The sequence below is a fragment of the Aquila chrysaetos genome, chromosome 12 (assembly GCF_900496995.4).
Source record: "Aquila chrysaetos chrysaetos chromosome 12, bAquChr1.4, whole genome shotgun sequence".
Taxonomy (NCBI): domain Eukaryota; kingdom Metazoa; phylum Chordata; class Aves; order Accipitriformes; family Accipitridae; genus Aquila; species Aquila chrysaetos.
Window position 1 is genome coordinate 27695196 of NC_044015.1, and position 22390 is coordinate 27717585.

Consider the following 22390-nt stretch of genomic DNA (forward strand, 5'->3'; position numbering starts at 1 on the left):
TGATTAGCATGAAAATCATACAAAGCTAGATCAACCTCAGCACATTTCTTTCTGTGGGAAATTCCCTATTACTTAGTGGACAGCACTACCTGTTAACATGCAAGTATTCTGCTTGCCCTACTCTTAGAAGTTAATTTCTTATTGTTAAGAAGGAATAGTGCCACAAAATATGCTCTCTAACATCAACAGAAGGGAAAAAATGATTTAAAAAAGTCTCACCCAGATACAGACTTGATTATGATCTTTGGACATAATCCATTGGGAGTTTTTCATTACTATTTTTTAAAGTTTAAAAAGTGAAGTTTAAAAAATGGTCTGGAAAATACTGAATATAGAGTACATTCTTATGCGGTACTGCATTGTAGAAAAAAATGAAGAGAATGGAAGTCTTCAGCATAATAATATCTGATAAACTATAGAAACTGCTTATATCAAGCAAACTGCAGTTTACAAGAGGCAGACTTCTTTCATGCATGTGCATAAGGAACTAAGAACAGACTCATGCTTGAACATTAATGAGAATTTAATTGACAACTCCCACGATTATCTGTGCAACAATACAGTCACATAATTAGTATTAAAATCAATGTGCAAGCCAAGGGTTATTATAGAAAATGCAGTTTTATGTAACAAAGACTTGTGACAGGAAGATACTAAACTACAGAAACGTGCTTAAAGTCTGTTCTTTAATCATTCTCAAAAGATATTAATTTTACTCACAGTGAAATCCAAGTGGTTTGTTTCAGCAGTGTTAGCGTGGGAAAAGCAATAGCTGAAGGGCACTTCTTGAAAATGGTCACTAATATGATGATAACTGTGTAAGTAACCAAATGTCTTATCCTAATATGAAGAGTAGATGAACGCAGTATGTGCTACAAAGATACCATTTTTCTCAACTTTGGCTGTAGTTGCATCTCAGATAGCAGTCTGCCAATGCAACCAAAATAATTGGCAACCAAAATAATTGGCAGGCAAACTTGCCTGTTTGCATAAGGCTCTCCTGTTTCCCTATTCTTAATTCATTTCTACCTTTGTGACATATACTAATGCTATTGGAAATAACTATATATCCACCTGCCAGTCTCATTGACAAGGAATTTCTGCCAGTCTAATTGAGAAGGAAGCTCTTGGCTTAATTATAGGAAGGAAAGTACCCAGTTATTTTAAGATCAGTCTAGAAATTGTCATCTTGCTGTTAATTTCTACTCTCCACATAATTGGTATTATAATGCTTCCATGTTGTGAGGCCTTGCAGTGGTCCTGGACCTATCATCCATCATTAAGTTAAAAGTTAGTAGGATACAGTTTTAGAGGAGATAAGAATGAATCCCTTATCTATAAAGATGTGCTATGTAGTTCTAACATAAGTATTTTGAAATGTTCACTGTCTAAACTCACACTTTATATTGCTTTATCACTGATACCCCTTATATCTAGATCACTTATAGCTGCAACAAGTCAAGTCACCACCTGTGTCACTGCTATTATCCTCAAGCTAAGTGAAACATTCCAGGGAATGTCTATCACTCTGAAGTCTGGGTGCAAAAAACCTTGAGATTTCATAAAGACGCCACTGTTTACTGTTCTTAGGTTTTGTGCTTTTGCTTATTGTGTTTCCACTTATTTCCTGACCTTTCCTTTTATTTTTGTTGCATGACAGTATGTTGTTAGGTTATTGAAGTTTGAATCAAGAACTTTTAGCACATCATCATGGGAGATGCGAGATGCCAGGGGAAGGGTAAGACAGGGCTTCTGAACAATGCAGTTCTAATTCTATATTAAATGTTCAGATTTTACCCACAAAATTTTGTTTTCGAAACATTGAGCAAAAAATACTGTATTTTTCAAAGGACAAAGATACTCTTCCTGGTCCCAGTGAAGCTGATCTCCCCTTCCTTTCTTTTTTAAATGAAGTGGAGCACCTGCCATAGAATTGAAATTAATTGGAGCTAACAGGAATTGCATAGGCAAAACACATTTTAAATTTTGAAGGTTATCTTGAAGACAAACAATCTCAGAATTAAAACATTAGAATGGTTTCAGTGTTCCACTGGAAACATTCCTCTGTCTCATATAAATTCTTTTATAAACCAAAAAACTTTTTGCTAATGTTCTGCCAAATGCGTATTTTGCCTTTTTTGAGGGATCAGGAGCAGACAACTGATCTGGTTGCTGTCTTGAACTCCCGTGCACACTGGGGATATGTTGTTGGCTCTAGCCAGCTACTTGAAGGATATTCTGGGTTGTCCCTTATCTCCAGTAACTCTGGCAATCAGATGCATGGAGGAGGTATAATCAGCCACTGAGTCTGCTAGACTTAGAGAGACTTGGAAAACCATCATAGAGTTTGGTACATGGGGGAAGGGATTTTACTCATCAAAGGAAAATGGAAGTTCCTTATTCCAGCCAGGAGATCTGGTAAAGGTATTTATTCTATAGGATGTAGGATTTTTCACCTGATGGTGTCTCTTTAACAATTTTTGTTCAAACAAAAAGCTTTCCTTGAAGTAAGGAAGGCAGTTATTTTTAACCTCTAAAGCCAGAAGAAAAACTTCCTGCTAAAACAACAAACACACTGTACAATTTTGTGAGATCTTTGCTAATTGTAGAGCTATTTAATTTGTTTTAATATTTCCCTTTTTCTTTCATTTTGCTTTTGCAATTGGTCTTTATGCTATAGAAGGAGAAGAAACCTTGAGAAAATAGAAGGCAACTGCTGTTTTCTGTAAGTGGTTTTAATTCACTATTTTTTTTTATCCATTCCTCACCCCCTCCCTCCCCTATTACAACAGCTTCTATCTTATGCCACAAGCAAATATAATTTCTGTTGTTGCTTCTTTGCAAAATCCAATTTGTTATGATGTATTATGCATGCCAGTATAATTGCAGAGGAGGAGTTAAACTGAATGACAGTTTAAAGAGGTGCGTTCCTTTGGCTGTGTCACTCACACAGAGCAGCAGAAAGAAAAGTGGGACAAATTGATGCCCTGATGAAAGTATTAATCTGCTAAGATTTCAGATGAAACAATGGGACTGCCCTAATCAAGCCATATCCTCTAGAGAACAAAATGATGGCAGGGACTTCTAATACAGAGAAGATTACTATAGCCTCAGCAGCAATATGAGTGATAATATCTACCGTATTCTTTGTGTATACATTACTAGCAATTAAAAAAGTGCTTGTCAGTACCAATCTTAGCATAAACCATTTTTTTCCAAGAAATGTGAGAGTTTTATGAGATCCTGTATAATGAGTTAGTCTTTTGCCATTTATTTTCTTAGAAAGAATAGAATAAAATATGTAATAATAATAAATAAGAGCAAAATAGCAAGGTAGATAGGTATTCCAAGTGAAATCTCTTTAAAGAAAATGTGTAAGATTTTCACTGCAAATGAGGATAGAGGTTATAAATACAACAAATTACACCTTTGTAATTCTGATGCTGGGGAACATGATGTATCCATTAAAATAATGGTAAAGTATTTTATACTTTTTATTTTCTTCAACAAATTGCGGTGGTAAAAAACCAGCTTTTAAAGTCAAGCTTTTATTTTTTACTCTTTACACCACTGAACTACAATTCCTTTGTAATATTTTTGAGATAACCGTTCTGAATATGTTTGTGTCATTTGTTTCTGCACTATTTCCTGAGTCTGTCCCAGACAACCAGATCAGATGGTAACAGATGTGTGGGGCAGGAAGATTTAAGCAGTAACCTTTGATGCACTGGAGACTTCTTCATGCTTGAAATTTTCAAAGTTACTCACAGTTGCCTACTGTGGGAAAGGACCCTGCAATCCAGGATGATTCTTCTCCCCCACTGCCTCTCATTATCCTGTCCCAGGTCTTCAAAAACATTTAGAGAGCTCCCCATGGTCCTTGAGCTGAGGAATGAATTTATTCTTGGTCTAAACTAGTTACACTGGTCTCTACAGTATAGACAAAGTTCTGCATGCAACAGGAAAGTAAGACGGAATCTTGTAGGAATCAGATTAGATAAATCAGCTCTTCAAAGGAGCAAACAAAAGTTTTGATGGTTGAGTTGAGTGGGAATGGGCAGCAGAGTCAAACTGGCCAGTTGTAGTATCATATCAGCTCTCTTCTTCAGGGGCATTGCATTTCAGAATAAAAAGTCCTGTCCATTTCTACTGAACATCATGAACTAGGCACTGGAAACTTGCCTGTTACTCCTGGAGCCTTTACTCATTAAATGTCTAAATATTTCTATGTGCAAATCACCAATTTGCTCATTCAGTCCTGTTAAGCTATTATTTGTGGAAGCTTGGGCTTCCTGTAATTGTGAAAATCCCCCCCCTGAACTTTTCACCATGTGTCAGTATATAAATTCTACAATCCTTATAAAGGACAATGTGAAATCTGAGCAAAGCATGCCAGCTCCTCCTTCCTGGATAAACTGGCTAGGTGTGAATACTACCAGATGAGAAACCAGTCTGACATTGTAGGTGCAACATCATGAGATCTCCCCAAGAATCCTGAAATGGAAGAAACAGTAACTTGTTGGGTTCTTTTTTTTTTTTTAATTTTTATTTTTTAATGGAAATGTCAGTGTACTGCCATCACCTACTGTTCCAAGAAACATTGAATTTTTCTCCTTAGATCTGGGTTCAGACAGAATCAAGTCCCTGCATACTTATGGACTGAACAGGATCCTATGATAATAGTTTTATCCCAGTGGAGATCAATTCAAAGAAAAAGACCTCACGCATAAAAGCCTTTTCTGACTGCTAGTTAGCAAGTCCATTATAAGTAGAATCTGTTTATTATTTCCTCAGAGTTGTCTTATCAAATTCTCATAGAAATGAGATCTATCTAAAAGCGTCTTTAGAAATTGCAAACAGACATACAAATTGAAGCGAAGTGTTGCTATTCATGAAAATAATCTTTTTACAGGATATTTTTGTACAAAGAGAAATATTATGTTTGGTAATTTCTTTTCAAAGAGACACTTTAGGCTTCTGTAATAAATAGTCTTGTTATCAACACACATGCACAAAAGTCAAGTGACTACAAATTCTTATAGAAATGTCATGTACTTCAGTAACAAATATTTCTTAGTCACAGAGTTGTGTGGTCCTGAATAGAATGGAAGTATTCAGAAAGCAAAACAAAACAAAACCCTTCCAGGTTTTAAGCCTTTTTTGTGCTGGCTACCCCAGCTGGTGAAAAAGTAATGTACCAGTATAAGTATTGCATATGTTTTCAAAGCTGATGACCTAAATTTTCAGAACACTCATCTTTCCCACTGCCTTCAGTGGGTATGTGAGTGCCAAGTGCTTGGAACAGTCAAGCCACTAGTTCAGGTGAGAGTAGTCTAGCCCAGGCAGCCTCACAAAAAGCATCACTCCTAACGAAAAGGTAAAAGAATCAGTATACTATGCATTTCAGAAATATTCAACTGCTGAAAAGACTACATCAGCCTGTTCAAGATACTCCTGGCATCTGTGTGGCCACCAGCCTCAGGATCATGGAGCCACATGGAGGTTGCCAAGGGACACAGCGGAGAGAAGCACAATTGTCTCTCTAAAGTTCTGGTACTAAATGTAAAGCTGAAAAAAAAAAAAAAAAAAAAAAAAAGGGTTAGCTTAACTGTTCCTTTGCATTTCATAGCAGATGAGACACTGCTCATAAAGATCAGCACTGACTTCTGACATGGAAATCCTGGTGCATACATTCATTGAGTAAAGAATCTAGCACATATAGGATACATCAAGTAATTGATTTTAGAAATCAATAGTGAAATTAATAGAAAACAGTCAGTGGTCATTTAGTCCCTATTTAATCACAGTATTATCTCTGGGTATTTTTATTTTTCTGTTCTTTTGTGAGAAGGTCTGTTTGAACGATGTAGTTATTACAGATTTCTCTATAAAGGTCACTCATTTGCCCTCACTGGGTGAAACACTTTTGGTCAGATAGCTCATTATACATAGAAGCAAGCAGATGTGAAAGAATTTTGGGAAACCATTAAGCAAGACCTATAAGGTTCAGCTCAGGCAAGCTTTTTTACAGTAAAGAATAACCTTGTTCTTAAAGTCCAGTTTAGAAGACAAAACATTGCCATTTCATGATGACTTCTGTAACTAGAGCCAAAATGCCTTCAGTGCAACTGGGGTGGAAGGTGGATCTAATCCCCCCAGCCTACACTGATTTAGACTCTTCATGCTGCTGTGAATGATTCCTGGTAACCGGTTGTCCAAAGAAACCATACAGGCTAGGTGGGATCACAAGTTTATCAATATAATGAACTCTGGTGTTCTTTAGGAAGATTTCCGTTGTGGAAGATGGAAGGAAAGAAAAAAAGATACAGCAGCCTTGCAGTAGGTTATCCATAGAATAATCCCTATGATTCAGTTAAGTCATTTCAAAGGTAATTTCTGCTACCTTGTAAGTATAGCATAACGAGAAGAGGCTCCATGCATTATTATAGGAAAGTGAATCATTCACTGTAAGGTGCCTTTCCCTTATTGCTCTACATGTTATAGCTCAAAGAAGAACAAAATGCACCTTTCTTTTAAAGGTATTGTATTCCAGCTGGTATTTAGAGTATGTCATCTGAAAATAGCTCCTGCCATTGTTTTTTCATGTGCTACTTGGACGGATAGGTCAGTTTGAAAAAGCTTCCTTCCCTGACTTTTAAATATAAGCTAGCAGTGTAGTATCAACCCTCTTTTTGTAATTGTTTTATCCACATCGTGTCGTGATATATCTATAGGTGAGCATGATTATAAATAGCGTCTTGAGATACATTAATCACAGGTTAAAAAAAAATCAGTATCAAGAATTACAGAATTTAGTCTGGAGTATTTAATACAGAAAACTCTTTTCTTGTTTTAGAAGCAGCTGGTAGAATTCTTTACATTTTTAAATACTAGAACTTCCCAAACAAGTTCAGTTTTTATCATCTTGTACTATAAACTATAAATGTCTATGGAAGTAGGAGGATCACAGTTATTAGAGATTAAAAAAAGCCTCTTCAGTCATTAAGTCAGCCCCCTTTCAACCAAAACTATGTTGTTTTCTGTAGAACATGTACTAATGCCTTATCATGAGAGAATTCTACATTAGGGCACTGCCTGTTTCAGAAAAACACATGAAATATGAGAATAAATACTTGGCCTCTGCACTTTCCTCCTAAGCCCACGCACTATTCAGTTGCATAAGGGAATGACCCCATACATGTGGCAACTTCTTCAGAATTGCCCCTCCTTGCTGTACAGTGTGTATTTCACTGGCAAGGTCTAAAACTGCACCTGCTATGACATTAATGCGGTGTCACAGAACAGCCCTGGCAACGATACGTTAAAGACTTTCAGAAGTCAAATGGGGGGTTTAGTGAATCACAGCTTCTTACCTAGACGTTGACCAGGAATCACCCCACATGAAATCAAGAGCAGACAAGGACAGAATAGTCCCATTGCTTTCACTTGCAGGTGTTCCGTGCAACTGGTGGAACTTGGAGTAGCCTTGAATCTGCCGTGAATTTCATACAGGCCTTTAGGTCATCTTCTGGCCTGTGTAATCCCAAGCAAAGAGGGAGAGCCGAGGCTGGGCAGCCCTGGATGGCAGGCAGCCTCACTGACTCATGCAGAGTTTGCTCGTGCTCGTGCTCTTGGCCCAGTGTTAGTGCTCTGAGCAGTAAGCGGCATAAGTACATAAGAACTTCTCCGGGGCGATGGTTCAGTAAGAAGATTAAACATGAATCCAACTCGAAGCTCTGCCATGCGTCATGCAGAATCGGGGCCTGATTCAAGACTAAAGACTTTTTTCTTCTATTTTCTGTGCCTTTATGATTCATCTGAGTTTATTTCTTTGTTCCGAAATTTATTAAAAGAAAAAGTGCATATCAAAAGGGAAACAGGTTTCACAATGTTAGCTTTGAAGCTTGTAATCTCCCACAGAAACCCGACTGAAACTTCCAACATGGTTTTCCCCACAGAGAGCAGGTGAAAACATGATTTGGAACAGCATGACAATGGCTCTCAGCTCCAAATGCATCAATTAAAAGGAAAATCCTTCTGCCCACAAATTCTGCCTGTTTCCAATTAGAATGAAAACGTAACAGAAAACTAGATGGATTAAAGAGTACTTGTTTTTCTTTCTCTCCAGTAGCCTAAATTCAATATAATGCAACTTTGTTGTCTTGTTTGTACAGATCTAGTTGCTTGCTTGGTCAGGCATTTCTGTCCCAGCCTTCTTCAGCTACTAAAGCTACTAGTGCCGCTTGCATTCTTTTCATATTGTGTATACAATGAATTTATATTATCTATTGTTTGTTCTAAACTTCTGACTTTATTTTGCCAAGGCTATCTGTTTTTAAATTAGTAATTTTCACTCCCTCATGCAATTCTTCTAAATTACTTTTTGGAGTACTGGCTATTAATATTTTAGGTAGCTTTGATGTTTTACTTTATAGTCTTCAATTTTATTTTACATTTCACAGGTTCCTAGTTGCAAATAATCCTACAGGCAATTTTCTCACATTGCAACTATTCCTTGAAAGATATGCTAATGTAGCAAGGCACTTGCAATACTGGGGGTTAAGTTAATCACCCAAAATGAGCCGTATTACTGTCAGTGGTATATAAAGACATCCCATAGTGAATTACTAGGCAGACTAGCATTAAAGCTCCTTTATAAAATACCAGAACCTGAAGGTGTGCAGAAATAAGCATTCATTTCAGAATCTATTGAGCTAAGGAATCTGGGGTTTTTTTTATATATATGTATATCTGGACTTGAAGGTACCAAACAAATACAGTGTTTGTGTTTCCTTTAAAAAATCTGCAATATTGTTTGTAAAGCCTTTGTGAATCAAAAAAGAAAAAAAATAGTAATTACTGCCTTTATGTTAATATATTTGCACAGAAAAAGGAGTTGCCTGCTCTCTGTTCAAGCTAAGCAGGGCACCCAAATAATAAATTGATTAGATTACATCATTTAAAATGAAAATTGGAACAATTCCCATAGCCTTAGACTTATCTGCAAGAAGCCAGAAGATATGTGCAATAGACATATATGTTAATTTATACTTTATATCTTACAATTCACAATATGTGTTTAAACAGTTCTTCGAAGAGACAACATTTTAGGCTCCTACATAGTAATTGTCTGCCAGATATTTCTACATGTGCCCTAGAATTCCCAATGAAGTAGACTTCAGCTAGGATCCATTGGGATGTGAATGATGAACCCTTTATCCAGAAAATTGAACACTGTGCTGGAAACGTACCCCTCTGTACCTAAAACTAACCTAGATGCTATCAAACGAGGTGTTCCTCTGCTCTAGCTGAGCACAAAGAAACATTTAGCTGTGCAGGCTGAAGAACGTAGTCGAGATCTTCTGCCAGGTCTGATTTTTTGTTGGTTGCATCATGTGCAATGCCACAACACTGTTCTCTACGGACAGTAGATTAAGGAGTTTTGGATAGTCTTAATCTGTTCTGTCAGAAGGGTACTTTCTCAGCAGACTGCCTGCTTAGAGGGAGGCAGAGGTACAGTTCAGGGTTGCATTTTAAAACAGCAGTACAGCAGTACTTATAATGATATAGATTTCTGTTTCTCGTCTGGAAAAAAATTGAAATAAGATTTAGTTACATTGTAGCAATATGCATTTTTATGAGAACAAATGTATTTCAAAGCAGAAAAGACAGGGAGTGTGCAGGAAAGGTTTACATGGAACACAGTATTTATTTGCCATGCATATTTGATATGCGTTCATTAAATACGCAATAGAAATGTCAACATAAAGTGCTGTTTAGATCCTCCTATAAAAACAAACCGCATTGGTATTGAAATTGGAATGTACTAATCTTTGGTTAAATACAGGCCTTATTTGCTATCCAGCAAAGAAATGTTTGATTGAGTGCTGTTAAATAACCATATACTTAACCTAATTTAATTTGCCCTTCATTTATAAAGTCTGATAGAGTGATACTGTGTCAGTGTAACCAGCACTTTCACATACCCTCATCTACCTTTATATGGGGTTTTTTCCCACTCTCACCCATTGACATTCACTCACTAACAATTATCACCAGCCCATGCCTAACTCGAAAGTATTTTTGCAGTCTCGCCGAACCATGGCCAATCCTTCTTACAAAGAGGAAAAAGCCGGCATCTCTTCTGTATGACATACACTCATCTGGCATAACCACAACAGATAAATGTATTCACTAGTAAAGTAACATTTGAGATAGATGGCCGCATTTGTGAGTTGGAATTTAGAACTAAATGCTAAACATTTAGTTAGGGTATTTTGGTTTGGGTTGTTTGAGGCCTTTTTTGCTGGTATATCCATGATGACTTAAAAAGTTATTCCTTTCACCAGATTGGATTCAGGCTTTTAAATAGTGTTTATAATGATGGCTTACATATACCGAAAAGATTCTTCCACAACAGTCACTGGAAAGGTACTTTTAATCAGGATATCCAATTAGGAATATAAAATACATCATACAGGATTGTCATCCAAACCTCACCTGGACCAGCAGTTTATAGGGAGCTTTAAATTGGGGTTTATGCCCCACAGCATAATAATATCTCTTCCTTAGAGCCTTTGCAATTATTTCGTTCTCTGTAACACAACTGTGAATGTTCCTACTGCCTATGTATCTAGTATTTTGGGAGGAGTCTTACTGCACTATATTATTAAGTTAATCATATTTTCAGAAGGCGTTCCACAGGTGTACAATTTATCTAAAAACTGTCTTTCTACAGGTTTTTCGGTAGGTTTACCCAGCAATCATTCAAGTGCCTGCAGTGTAATGCAGAGAAACCTGAGCTAGATTTAAATTCAAACACCAGTAACAATCTAACCAAGGCAGCACGGAGCTCAGCACAGCCAATTTACTTTGCTGAGAAGCTGGGTAAATTAGCTCATGCTGAGCTCTGCGCTGCCGTAGCTGACTGCTGGCAGTACCCGGGCTCACTAGTTTAAAGCTAGTGTGGGTATCTCTCTGGTGTACGGCACTCATTGCTGATGTACTCTCACAGTACAGTGTACGCACACACTTAAATCATTGCTTTTCTGTTTCAACGGGTTGCTTTTTGTTGGGTACGTTCCATGTAAGAATTTCCTAATTTTCTTGCTCTGCCATTATTGTTATAATTGTTATCATATCTTCTTTTCTGTCTCTTTTCCAAAAAACAGCAGCAGTTCAATTTTTAATTGTTTTTGCCTTTGGCCTCTTTCCAGTCCTGCCACGTGGTTCAAGTTGGAGTGACCAGCATAAGAAGTATGTTGCCTCCTTCCATGTGTTTCATACTTCTGTCTATAACTGCCACGTGTGAATGTCTTCTGTCTAAAATAAATATCAATACGGTGGCCCCAGAGACTTAGGGAGATTTAGTTAACATAATGCCACCATGATTGCTTCCTCTCCCCAGTGTGTCTGGGCCCAGTGTCCCGAGGACTGGACGCAGCAGGTTTACTGCAGCCCAGTACCATGACAGATGTGCATACCACATATGTTCCAGAACTACGAAGTAGTTATAGTGTGCATGAGATATGCTGGAAAATTAAATTGATGAGGGTAATCAGAAATAAATTTTGAAAAAATGAAAAATATCAAGAAGAACTGATCTTCAATCATTTTTACATTCCCTCTCCAAATGTTGGTCTGCCTTTTTTTCTCTCCTCTTCCTATTCCCATTTCTTTGCCCTTTTCTACTCTGTCCACTGTGACTCTAGAAAAATATGCTTTGATTGATACAGCATCCTCTCAGCTCATTAAAAGCACAGAAGGGTTATGCATTGCTTGTGATATATATCTTGGTACATGAGAAATACAAAGGAAAAGTAACAAAATTTGTCTCATTCAACAGGTTTATTACAGTTATTTATTTTTTTAAATGGCTGTGAAGTAGATACTACCGTGAAGGGAGCCAGGCAGGTAGACAGACATGCAAGTAGGTCTCTGTACTTTACTGTTTTGGAGGACTGATGAAAAATTACCATCTTTGGCAAAAAAATTCTAAACTTTATGAGAGGAGAAGGCCACAGAAAACAAGCAGTACTGTATTTAGGGATTTCACTACATCCTTCATTAAAGTTCAGAAAGAAAAGACAGGATTTTAACAATGAGGTATAATTCAAAATAATTAGACAATTAGAATAAATGCCTCAATAAAATAATGAGATTTGTGCGCTATATAACGATGCTTGTTTTTTCCTCATTCCAAAATATGGAAGTTTCAGTCAGTATGTTGAACTCCCAGAAATGCTGTTCTGCTAAGGGTGGCTTTTATCACAGCCCTGAGCAAGGACTAGCCCGAACTGCGTGGTGTCGGTGAGCACTGTGAGCTCTCGCCAGTCAGAGGGATACAGCATGTCCTTCAGAGCAGATTGGCAGGGACCATACCCCTTAGCTGTCCTGAATGTTTTTTGGAAATAATGATGTGAATTTTGTCACTTTAAAAATGATCTTTTGGGGGAAATAGCTGACAGTAAAATGGGTGTTAGAATGACAGGAACATCCTGCCCTCCAGGATTTTCATGAAAGAAAAGTATTTCACTGCCATTTGAAACGACCAGACACATATATTTGTTTGCATTCTCGTATCGCAAACACCTAATCAAAATGGTATGAAGAGACAGGGAAAGCCATTACCAAGCTGAGCCCAAATATGCCAGGTTTCAGCCTGAGAGAAATTTGTAGCCTGAAGCTATAAGCCACTGAAAATAGGTGTTTATAATGGAAGTGCCATCTTAACCTTATCTGTAGTGGCACTACTGCTTTGCTATAATATCTCCTCTCCTAGCATCTGTGAAATTGTAATCTGTCCTATGGCTGGTAACTGAGGAGATGATGAAACCCAGGGATACGCTCTGAACTACCTTAATTTATCTGTACTAGGTTTTTACTGACACATAAAAAGGGAAGGTGAGCAGGGAGCGAGGGGCTGATGTCAGCTGAGTGCCTCAGACGTGCTTGGGAGAAAGGGAAACAGGGCACCAGATGACTGTCTGCATCAGTCACCAGATTATCTTTTTATACCTCAATATTTTTTTCTTTCTCTGCAGCAAACATGGCACAAATTTGTTCATGATGTTTGAAGTTTTCATCTACAATATTTGTTTTTCAGCCTAGTGGACCTAAAAGCAAGCCAGTGTAGGACATTACAGTCCTGCTAATGAAGATGTTATCTCTGGAAACTTTCTGCATTACTCAGCATTAACGCCATCCAGCTGCCAAGTAGTGGTATGTGCTACACTGATTCTTTGTAATTAAAATAGCTCTTCCATTACTGCCTCTATCATGTAGGCATGATGAGAGACACCTGTAATCCTATCTTAAAAAAAAAGTCATGGTAAATATTTTCGTTGTATAACCACCTAGTTATTTTTGACTCCTAAATCATTTGTTGCCTTACCCGACTTCTTTGTAAATTGGCCAATTGTATCTCTACTCATACAAATAATCTTTAATGGTCTAACAAATTAACTTATTTTTCAGACTGTTATGTTTCTACCCGTTAGCTCAAGCTCACAGTAATGTTCAAGGATATAGGATTTGACTCCTTAGAAGTTTTCTTACAAAATTAACCATTTTCCCGTTTGAACAAGAACACTTAAATATTGGGGGTACGAGTGATGTGAGCCTTGAAACAAGTTAGGATTTTAACCTTTGGCAGAGAAAGCTTTGCTTATAACTCAAGTAGTATCTCATGTCTTTACCTGGGGTGAAGACCAAACAAGGTAGAACTTCAGTCCTGCTCTCAGTCTGCAGGGCTGTTCAGACAAATCTGGTGAAGCTTTGAATTTGATTCTGATTTTGATTCTTTGATTCTTTCTGAACTTTAATGAAGGATGTAGTGAAATCCCTAAATACAAATACAGGAGAAAGGAATTGGCAGAAATTTCTGTCACCCAAAATCACTAGGTTTGAACTACTCCACTTAGCATATCTTTCTGTAGCCAGTTTTCATTTATTTCGTATGCATAACACAGAACTGCTAGAATGAAGGGCCAGAGGGGGGTCTCTTTTGGGCACTATGCAATGCCACATGTACCTAGCCCTCTAGCCTCATTCTCTCAGAAAGTACACTTGTTAATACTCTGCTTTATCCTTGCATTACCTTCTGATTCAATTCCAGCTGTGTGAGTGCTCTTGTTCTGTCTCACACAGGTACACAACAGTCATCAATGATTGCTCAGCACTTCACATTATTCAGACTTCTGCTAATTCTGGGAACTATGTGACTATATGGGAGTGAATTTGCCTGAGGGTGTATAGTTTGTTAGTGACCCTGGGGACAGTCAGCGTAGGCAGAGTTGGAGAGGCAATTCGTGTGTGTGCACGCACATGTGTTCAAGACTTGGAACATGGAGCTCTCAGCCTATGTGAAAAGAGCAGTCTTATTTTCCATACCTAGATGACATTTATAATGTTATTTTCAAATACACTATTCCCATATATTTTTTTCTGAAATAAGAGTATAGAAGGTTATGAAGAGCAATATAAAATTGTAGGTATTTTGGAAAACAGGGGAAATCCTAAAACAGAGAGGGACATAGATATAAAATGCTTTCATGTTTAGGCCAAATCTAATTGTCAGGAACATTCAACACCAAGGTTGCAATTCATTAATTTCACAAGGATGTGTACAGACTCTTTCCCATATTGTATTATGTAACAGTGCTTGCCTAATTATCAGAAGACTGTTTCGAACTGGTTTGATTTTCTTCTTAATAGCAAAATATATTTTTTTTAAATTTGCATTACAATTTCAGATGTCTTCCTGCAAAAAATGTGATTGCTGTGTAAATAATGTTTAGATAAACAGGTTGCTTATCTGAAATGTCAGTTTTTCTAATACTTGTTAGGACACTTTAGAGTAGTTCAATCCAAAATTGCCGTAATTCTTTTGCCATCCTATTTTCTACATATCCTGACACTCTTGTTCTGTCCGTTATCCAGATGTCCTTCACTACCAAGATAATTCTCTGAAGAGCTGCAACAGTACTGGGAAATGCCACCTTAAATTGGAAGACAAGATCAAGTTTTGAGAAGAGATAATTTTTTACACTGGGAAATGCCACCTTAAATTGGAAGACAAGATCAAGTTTTGAGAAGAGATAATTTTTTACTTTATTAGTTTACAATAAGCTGTACCCTCTTTGACAACAAACAAATGAACTCAGAGACTTCTATCAGCTGTTTGGCTGGCATGTGTTTGCATGCCTAGTTTTGAAATTAGGGTCATGCTTCCTAATAGGTAAGTACAGAACCGCAAGTGAACAGAAACGTGCTTCCAGGGAGCACTTTTAAATATACTTGCTGCCTTTAGCTACATTGGACTTTTAAAGGATAATAAAATAAAGAATTTTGTCAGTACCAGTACCATCTATAAGACAGTACTAATTATGTGCAGACAAACTGACAAAATATCCTGCTAAATGAGCAAGTAGGTGTCCACCTCAGTGACTGAGCAGTTAATTATCTTCATCACAGATGGGGTAATTGCACACATATTTGCGTAGTACTGTAAGACCATGTTTCACGCATAATCACTGGGCTTAAATATCTTCTGTGTTTGCTTTCTGAGATCTTGATGAAGACTGCAGCAACGTCCAGCAGCCCTGGGTAAGTCCTCTAATTGTAGCCCGTCTCTCCCTTCCATGTTAGAGTGTCTTAGCAAAAATTTTTGTTTGAAAGAATTCGGGTGGCTATTTCTTGTCAGTCTGTCTTATGTATCATAGTCTTGAGCTATTAGTTCAGAAGATGCCAGAGCTAGAAGGGTCTTCCACAGCAAAAATGTAACCAAGTTCACCTCAGTTGATTTCCATCTGAAACAAAGAAATAAAGCCAACAGACATTTAGGCAGAACAATCCTAAGAGCCTTCAAAGTAAAACTTTTTGCTCTATCTGGATAGATGCAAAAATGCCTGAGATATTGAGTCTTGGTTTCTGATTAAATTCTGTAGCATTTGGTAAAATAAATCTATCCTTTTAAAGTTAGAATATATATGTATATAAAATTATATGTAAATCAAACAGTTTTGCCTTAGTGAAGCTAGCTTAAAAACATTCTCTAGAAGCATAAACCACAGGAACAGAAGCTGAAAAAAACATTCATTGAAATTCATGCCTCCAGAATTTATACATTTATATAACAAGTGTGTTGTGCTCTTTCAAACTGTGAGCTAAAGTCTTTACTTTGCAAAGATGATCAACTGCCTCTCCCCCACCCCACCCTCTTACAACCCTTAATTTCAAGTTAAAACCATCTGCTTCTCTGTAGTGGTTAGTTTTTAATTACCTTGAGTTCCCTGATTCTGTTGTTAAAAAAGTTTGGGGTTTCCAAGTCCAGTTGCATACTGAGAAATTGCTAGTTTGTGAGCTAGAACTGAAGTCAGAGCTCGGGTATTGATCTCAGAAAAAAATTACTGAGGATTGTGGGGATTTTGCTCTGAGAAGAAAGAATGACTTTTAAGGCCTCCAAAGATGCAAAATTCTTTCAGTGACATGTATTAGTGATAATCAGTGTGTGTTGCTATGGTTCAGTAGAAGTCAGCACTGAACTTCACAAAACTCTTTCAACCTTTTCTCTCTAACTGTATAAATGTGAAAGTAACAATAAATCTTGTTGACAATTATTTCCACATCTATTGGCAGTCAGTCAGCTGCAATGTGAACAGCATTGTGCACAATATGTGCAGCACAGCCAACACCCATTAACTATCTCCCTAGTTTCTCCTGTGACTTAGAGAACATGTTATTTTTCCCCAGTGAGCAGCCCTTTCAAATGTTGAATTAGTAATATTAGCACCAAATACTACTAATTTGTCAGCCAGGCTGTGTTTTTCTAAAGTGTTCACAATGGGGTCTGATAACTGCTTTGTAGTTCAGCAGAGCAAAGACAAAAATTCAAAAACTTTTGTAAATCATTTGTATAAGACATAAAGAAGTGGTGTAAAATTCATTTTTTTACCATTAGAATAGTCAGTATGTATCTAAAAAAAAAAAAGCGGAATTTCAACCCTATTCAGCAACAAACTTAAATGCATGCTAATATGGAAGCATATACATAAGTTCTTTGAATAAACAGAGCTAGAAACATTTTTAACAGTATGAAATACTTGTTCGAAGAGGGTATTGTCAGGACCTCTATATTTTCAGATTTTAGTGGCTCACTTAAATAATATTTATGAAGAAGAAAAGAAACCTCTCTGCTATAAATAACAAATTTCTATTGTATATCATGCATTCATTGCTTGCATACAATTTTCATTGACATCAGTATGAAATCTGAGCAAATAATTGTGTAGCATATGAAGCTGAAAAGCACAAATGGATCAGGGTTGATAGTCTTATTTTTCTAATCAGTTTTCCTATGCAATTCTTACAGGCAAATGCACATACACACTTATATGTGAACCCATACACATATAGACAGATAGACCTGTATCTAATTTTCATAAATACATAGCTATCTACCATCAGTAAAAACATGACATTCAATAGACAACAGAGAATTGCTATAGACATCTGAAAAATTAATTCAGCTTCTTTCTTTTCATGAAATTGTTTATTTGCAATTCACGCTTAGTCAAATACAGCATATGAATGATATCTAAGTAGGGGTTGTTACAGCTAAAGCTATCCATAGTTTTCCCCATTGCAAAATTCACAACAGGTCAGCATTAAGCTGACTGATTTAGTACAAGGAGGGAAAGAGAACTGCTTTAGTGGCTAGGGAAGATGTATAGGAAGTCTTTGCCAGAGTAGTCTAAAAGTTGGGAGGAAGCTTGTGAATTATGTGTGATTATCCAAGGAGTTTTGTCCACATCTGTATAGCACTGTTTTTTAAAGAGAGAGGATGTAACCTAACTGAAGAGTGGATGGCCTTATAGGAATACTGACTGCAGGGAGAGCATATGTTACTGAGTAGCTTTGTTATCCTGCACTCCCTGGAAGGTTCCTCACTTCCAGGACTAGGAAGCCGGCTGCCGCACACTGGGAAGGGCCACAGCATGAAAGAGAGGATGCTGTCTCCAGTGACTGCCAGTCATTTCTCAACTGGACTAATGAATCAGTTCCAATTTCTACATTGAGTCCACAGAGTCTTTCTCGTCTGCAACTTGAATGTCCTTCCTAGGTTTTCAGCTGAATCATTTATGGATTTTGATACAGTTTTAGGTGACTTTCTGTGTTGCTTTTCTGTGCTCTGAAAGTTGTATTATAGGAAAACTTATCATGTAGGAAAAACTGTATTTCATTCCTCGTGTATCAATGTTGAATGAAAATCATAAAAAAAAAAAAAAAAAAAAGCACTGGGAGTGAGGACTGTGGAGTAGGTTCTGTTCTGGGAGTTACCACCGATTCACTTGACTCTAGGCCAATCACTGGCAAACAGTTTCAGTGCTATATAAACTGGATATCTAAATACATTTTAGACAACTGGCCTGATTAACACCCACAGTTCTCCCGAAAATAGTGACCGAGGCAGTTCCTTACAGATTTGATAATTTGGAGAGAAGAACATTGCCCAGAGATTCTGGAAATAAAATAAATTTCATTACTCTCTAAAATGTGTTCTGAGGTGCTTAACATCTAGTTCCCAGTTTTGTCATTAACTTTCCTGGACCCATTGTGTACATTGTGGAACTAACACAATTTTGACTTACGTTTTTTTGGCATGGTTAGCCAATATTTTTAATACACTGTAATATCCTTCCATGGAAATTTCTACATAATAGAAATATACTGCCCCTTGCAGAATATATTAATTACTACCTCTTTCTTTTATTTTACTTGAATTTGGATAAAAAGAGTTAATGGAATTACCCAGCACTAGCAAAGCTGAAGCGATGATATTGGTTGTAAAAACTGCCCCTGTGCAAGAATGTTATTTTTTTTATTGAAGCGAGTCTTCTGTTTTATGCTCAGCAATTGCCCTGTGTTTTCATTCCCTCATAAGCATCACAAAAAAAGGAGGAAAAAAAGGAAAATATAAGAGTATATGCTGTAAATGTTATGTTCACATATTTTTTCCCCACAAAGAAAAGGAAACTGCTAGAAATGTTGATTTGTTTTAAACATTTCAACAATTGGAGATTATTGAAATACTAAATTACTGGCACACAAGAGAACTAGATGATTGTTGTTCCACATTTACAACACAAACCAAATGACGGCTTGGAAAAAAACAACAGCAGCAAATATTTTGAGTCTTAATTATCAGGCTGAAAAGGCTGATGAACAAAAGAGAGAAGGGGGAATGTGTGGAATAGTGAATGGAAGGACAAACGAGTTAAAAAAATTTTAAAGCCTTTGTCAGGCTCAAAAAGAGAAACAGACTTAATTATTATTTTCTCTTCATTCCATTTTGGGAGCTTTATCTGAAACTATAACTTACAAAGAGCAATTATAAACAAATGGCACCCAGCATGAATACTTCTCTGAGGTTTGATCGTCTCATCCTTGGCTCTTACATCAGCACAATGATGTGTTGCCCATTGGAAACCAGCATGACTAGGACTGTAGAAGAGAAGCCATGCAGTGATTTAAACCTATAGCTTCATTTATCTGCTCCATATGGAATTGAAACCTGGACAATAGTATCAATGCATTAAAATGAAGGGCTTATTCCAATGGAACCTGGCTAGATTAGTTAAAGTACTCTGCAATTCATGGAGAACAGCAGAGAATACAGAAATAATTTCCTAGAATAATCCAGAGAATTACTTTATGTTTCTGATATAGATCGCTGGGGAAATAATTTAAAAGCATTTTTAAATATCTTCCATTTTCTATTATGAGCCTTTGGATTTCCACAGTTTGAGAGAATTGAGACATTGTGGCTTAGAAAACTAATTACAAAACATAAAAATGCTCAAGTCTAATGGAACAAATCAGACAGAAAAAAGATTTCCATACAGAAAGATCAATGTTGGAATGGAAGCTACGGCTTTTACGTGTCTTCCTCTCAACATCTTTGTTATACATTCTCTTTGTTCCTGTTAGCTTACTAATTAGCTGTGATTTTTTTTAATGCCCCTTACACTGGGTTAATTTTGTCTTACTCAACAGCAGGGGTTTGTGTAATAATAATTCACATAGCAATGTCAATGATTAAAATCCTTTCATTAACATGGTACCTTAAAGATAATGAATGTGAAGCTTTTAGCTAACCCAATCTCTAGGCTCAGAAAGGCAGTTTTTGCTGAAAATAAAAAAGAAAAAAGAAAAAAAAAAAAAAATCCTTGTACAGATTAGCTTTTGCCAGCAGAACAAATGAGATCTTTGTTTGGGTGTATTACAAACACAGAGTCATACAAATCAAAGAGCATTTATTATGAATACAATGATGTAGCATGCTTCTTTTGACAAAAGAATTCTAATAATGTACTTGAAGAATGCAAAACAGGCATTCAGAAGTGCTAATTTTCTGGCATTTTTTGTAGACAGCACTGTCAAGGCAAAGATAATCAACTGAGGGGTCAGAGTGCCTTGAGCTGAATGTTGTCAGAGATGTGGCGGAAGGTGCTTTCGGCTGGATACGTCATTTCTCTTCAGCCTCTTCAAGAATTTTAAACAGGTTTATCTGTCAGGATACAAGTGTGGTTCAGTAATTAGGGACACAAGATGAAATACCATTTTGGAAAGTTTTAATACCTGCTAGAACAACTGTTCTACTAAACATGCTGCCTCTTCTAAAAAATGCCTTTCCACCTCCATTCTAATGGTTCTTACATTTCATTTTTACTAAGTGCAAAAGATGTTCACCGGATGAATTCATCCACATACAAATAATATAACTAATAAAGAAAGGTGCCTTAGCAACAGCAGCAGGGTAACGACATTGAGAAGACCAGTAACTCTCATTCAAATCAGTCACAGCATTCTCCCCTTAATATACTGTGCTTTCAATTCTTTAAGTCAAATCTTGGGTTTGAAAATTAATATATAGCATATCTGTATTTTCTACCATCCCATTGTACTATACCTCTGGATTTTTTTTTAATATCAAATAACATTTGTACAATAGCCAACTAATTTACATGAATAAATTTTGGCTTTAACAGTTTTATTTAAAAGCTACAAAAAAATGTTCTTGACACCATCTTACCCAGTTAAGGCTGTAGGATTTTTTGTACATTTTAAACTGTTTTTTCCCTAGTACAACAGAAACTTCTAAATCTCAAGTTAAGGGATCACGCTATAAAGACTTAAGTAACTCTGTGCCTTTATTTATGTAGATGCTGTCATTGAAGTCAGCTGTGTGCTTGCTAAGCTTGTACTGTATTAAGGTTTTTAGCAATTGATCAATGAACAGAATTCCTCAACAAACGAGCTCAGCTGACATTTTCAGTGGGGTGATAGCCAAATGGGTCTTTCAGATTGTTTCTCTGCTGTGTTGTTCACTCAAGTAATTCAAGAAGGAGGTCAGTGAATGGGTAGTTAGTGGGAACACTTACTACAGCTGTAGCTTCTCTGTAATTTTCCTGTGGATAATTTCATATATTTTTGTCTTTAGTGCATTGTTGTTCCCATTGCTCTCATAGGCACAAATAATTGCTTACATTTTTTAAAGGAAAGAAAGCAGAAGATGGCCCCCTAGAAAGCTGAGTCACTAAGCTGGCTGCTAAAATTAATATAAATATGACTAAGTAAAAGTTTCATCTGATAAAGGCATTAATATGAAAGCTGAAATAAATGCTTTTGTGTAAGAGACTGTCAAGACAAAGCTTCAGGGTTTGATTTGCCCAGCAAGGTGCAGAATCTGTGAAAATTCTTAATCTCATATATGTAAACCGAAATGGACTGTATCTTGTTATTTTTCCTCATATTTTGGCTTACAGGCAATAGTAGCCTGGTAAATTTGGTTCAGCTGAGTAGAGTTCTACACACTATGTAACTTGCCTTATAGCTCTTCTCTCAAAAAATCCCTGCACACATTCGTATGGATTCTTATTTCCCAGAATGCTTCGCAGCCTGAAAAAGTGGGAGGGAAAACCTCGTTCTCCAAATAAAACCATGCTGCAAAATATGGAGTGGCCGCTGTTTCTTTCAGCTCCATGAGTCTGTTGCTAACTGGAGACTTTCAGCACTCTGCCATTTCCAGGCCTATGACAAATAGAGCACGATGCTGGGACTTACAGAGTGATATGGCATCATACTGCGACTGGAGAAAAGTTTTAGAAGGTACAAGAAAAATGTATATAGGCATGTAGGGACTGAAGAGGGAATGTGGTGCATAGTGCAGTCACCGTTTTAATGCAGTTACACCCAGGTAGTTCTGATAAATTGGAAAATATCCCTTCTACCCACTTAGAATGTAGACAGCTCGAAGGTGACACAAGACCAGCTTTCCCTCCTGCCACACTTCCATGTTCACTCTTGGTACATCTCTGTATTCCACAAG

At 37.0% G+C, this 22390-nt stretch overlaps 1 long non-coding RNA gene across 1 annotated transcript; it reads left to right on the plus strand.

The window, feature by feature from the left end:
- Window positions 1-2639: 2639 nt before the first annotated feature.
- On the plus strand, window positions 2640-14999 carry LOC115349690. The gene is made up of 3 exons (XR_003926192.1): window positions 2640-2725; window positions 13106-13221; window positions 14941-14999. It is a non-coding gene; the product is annotated as an uncharacterized LOC115349690 (long non-coding RNA).
- Window positions 15000-22390: the final 7391 nt, after the last annotated feature.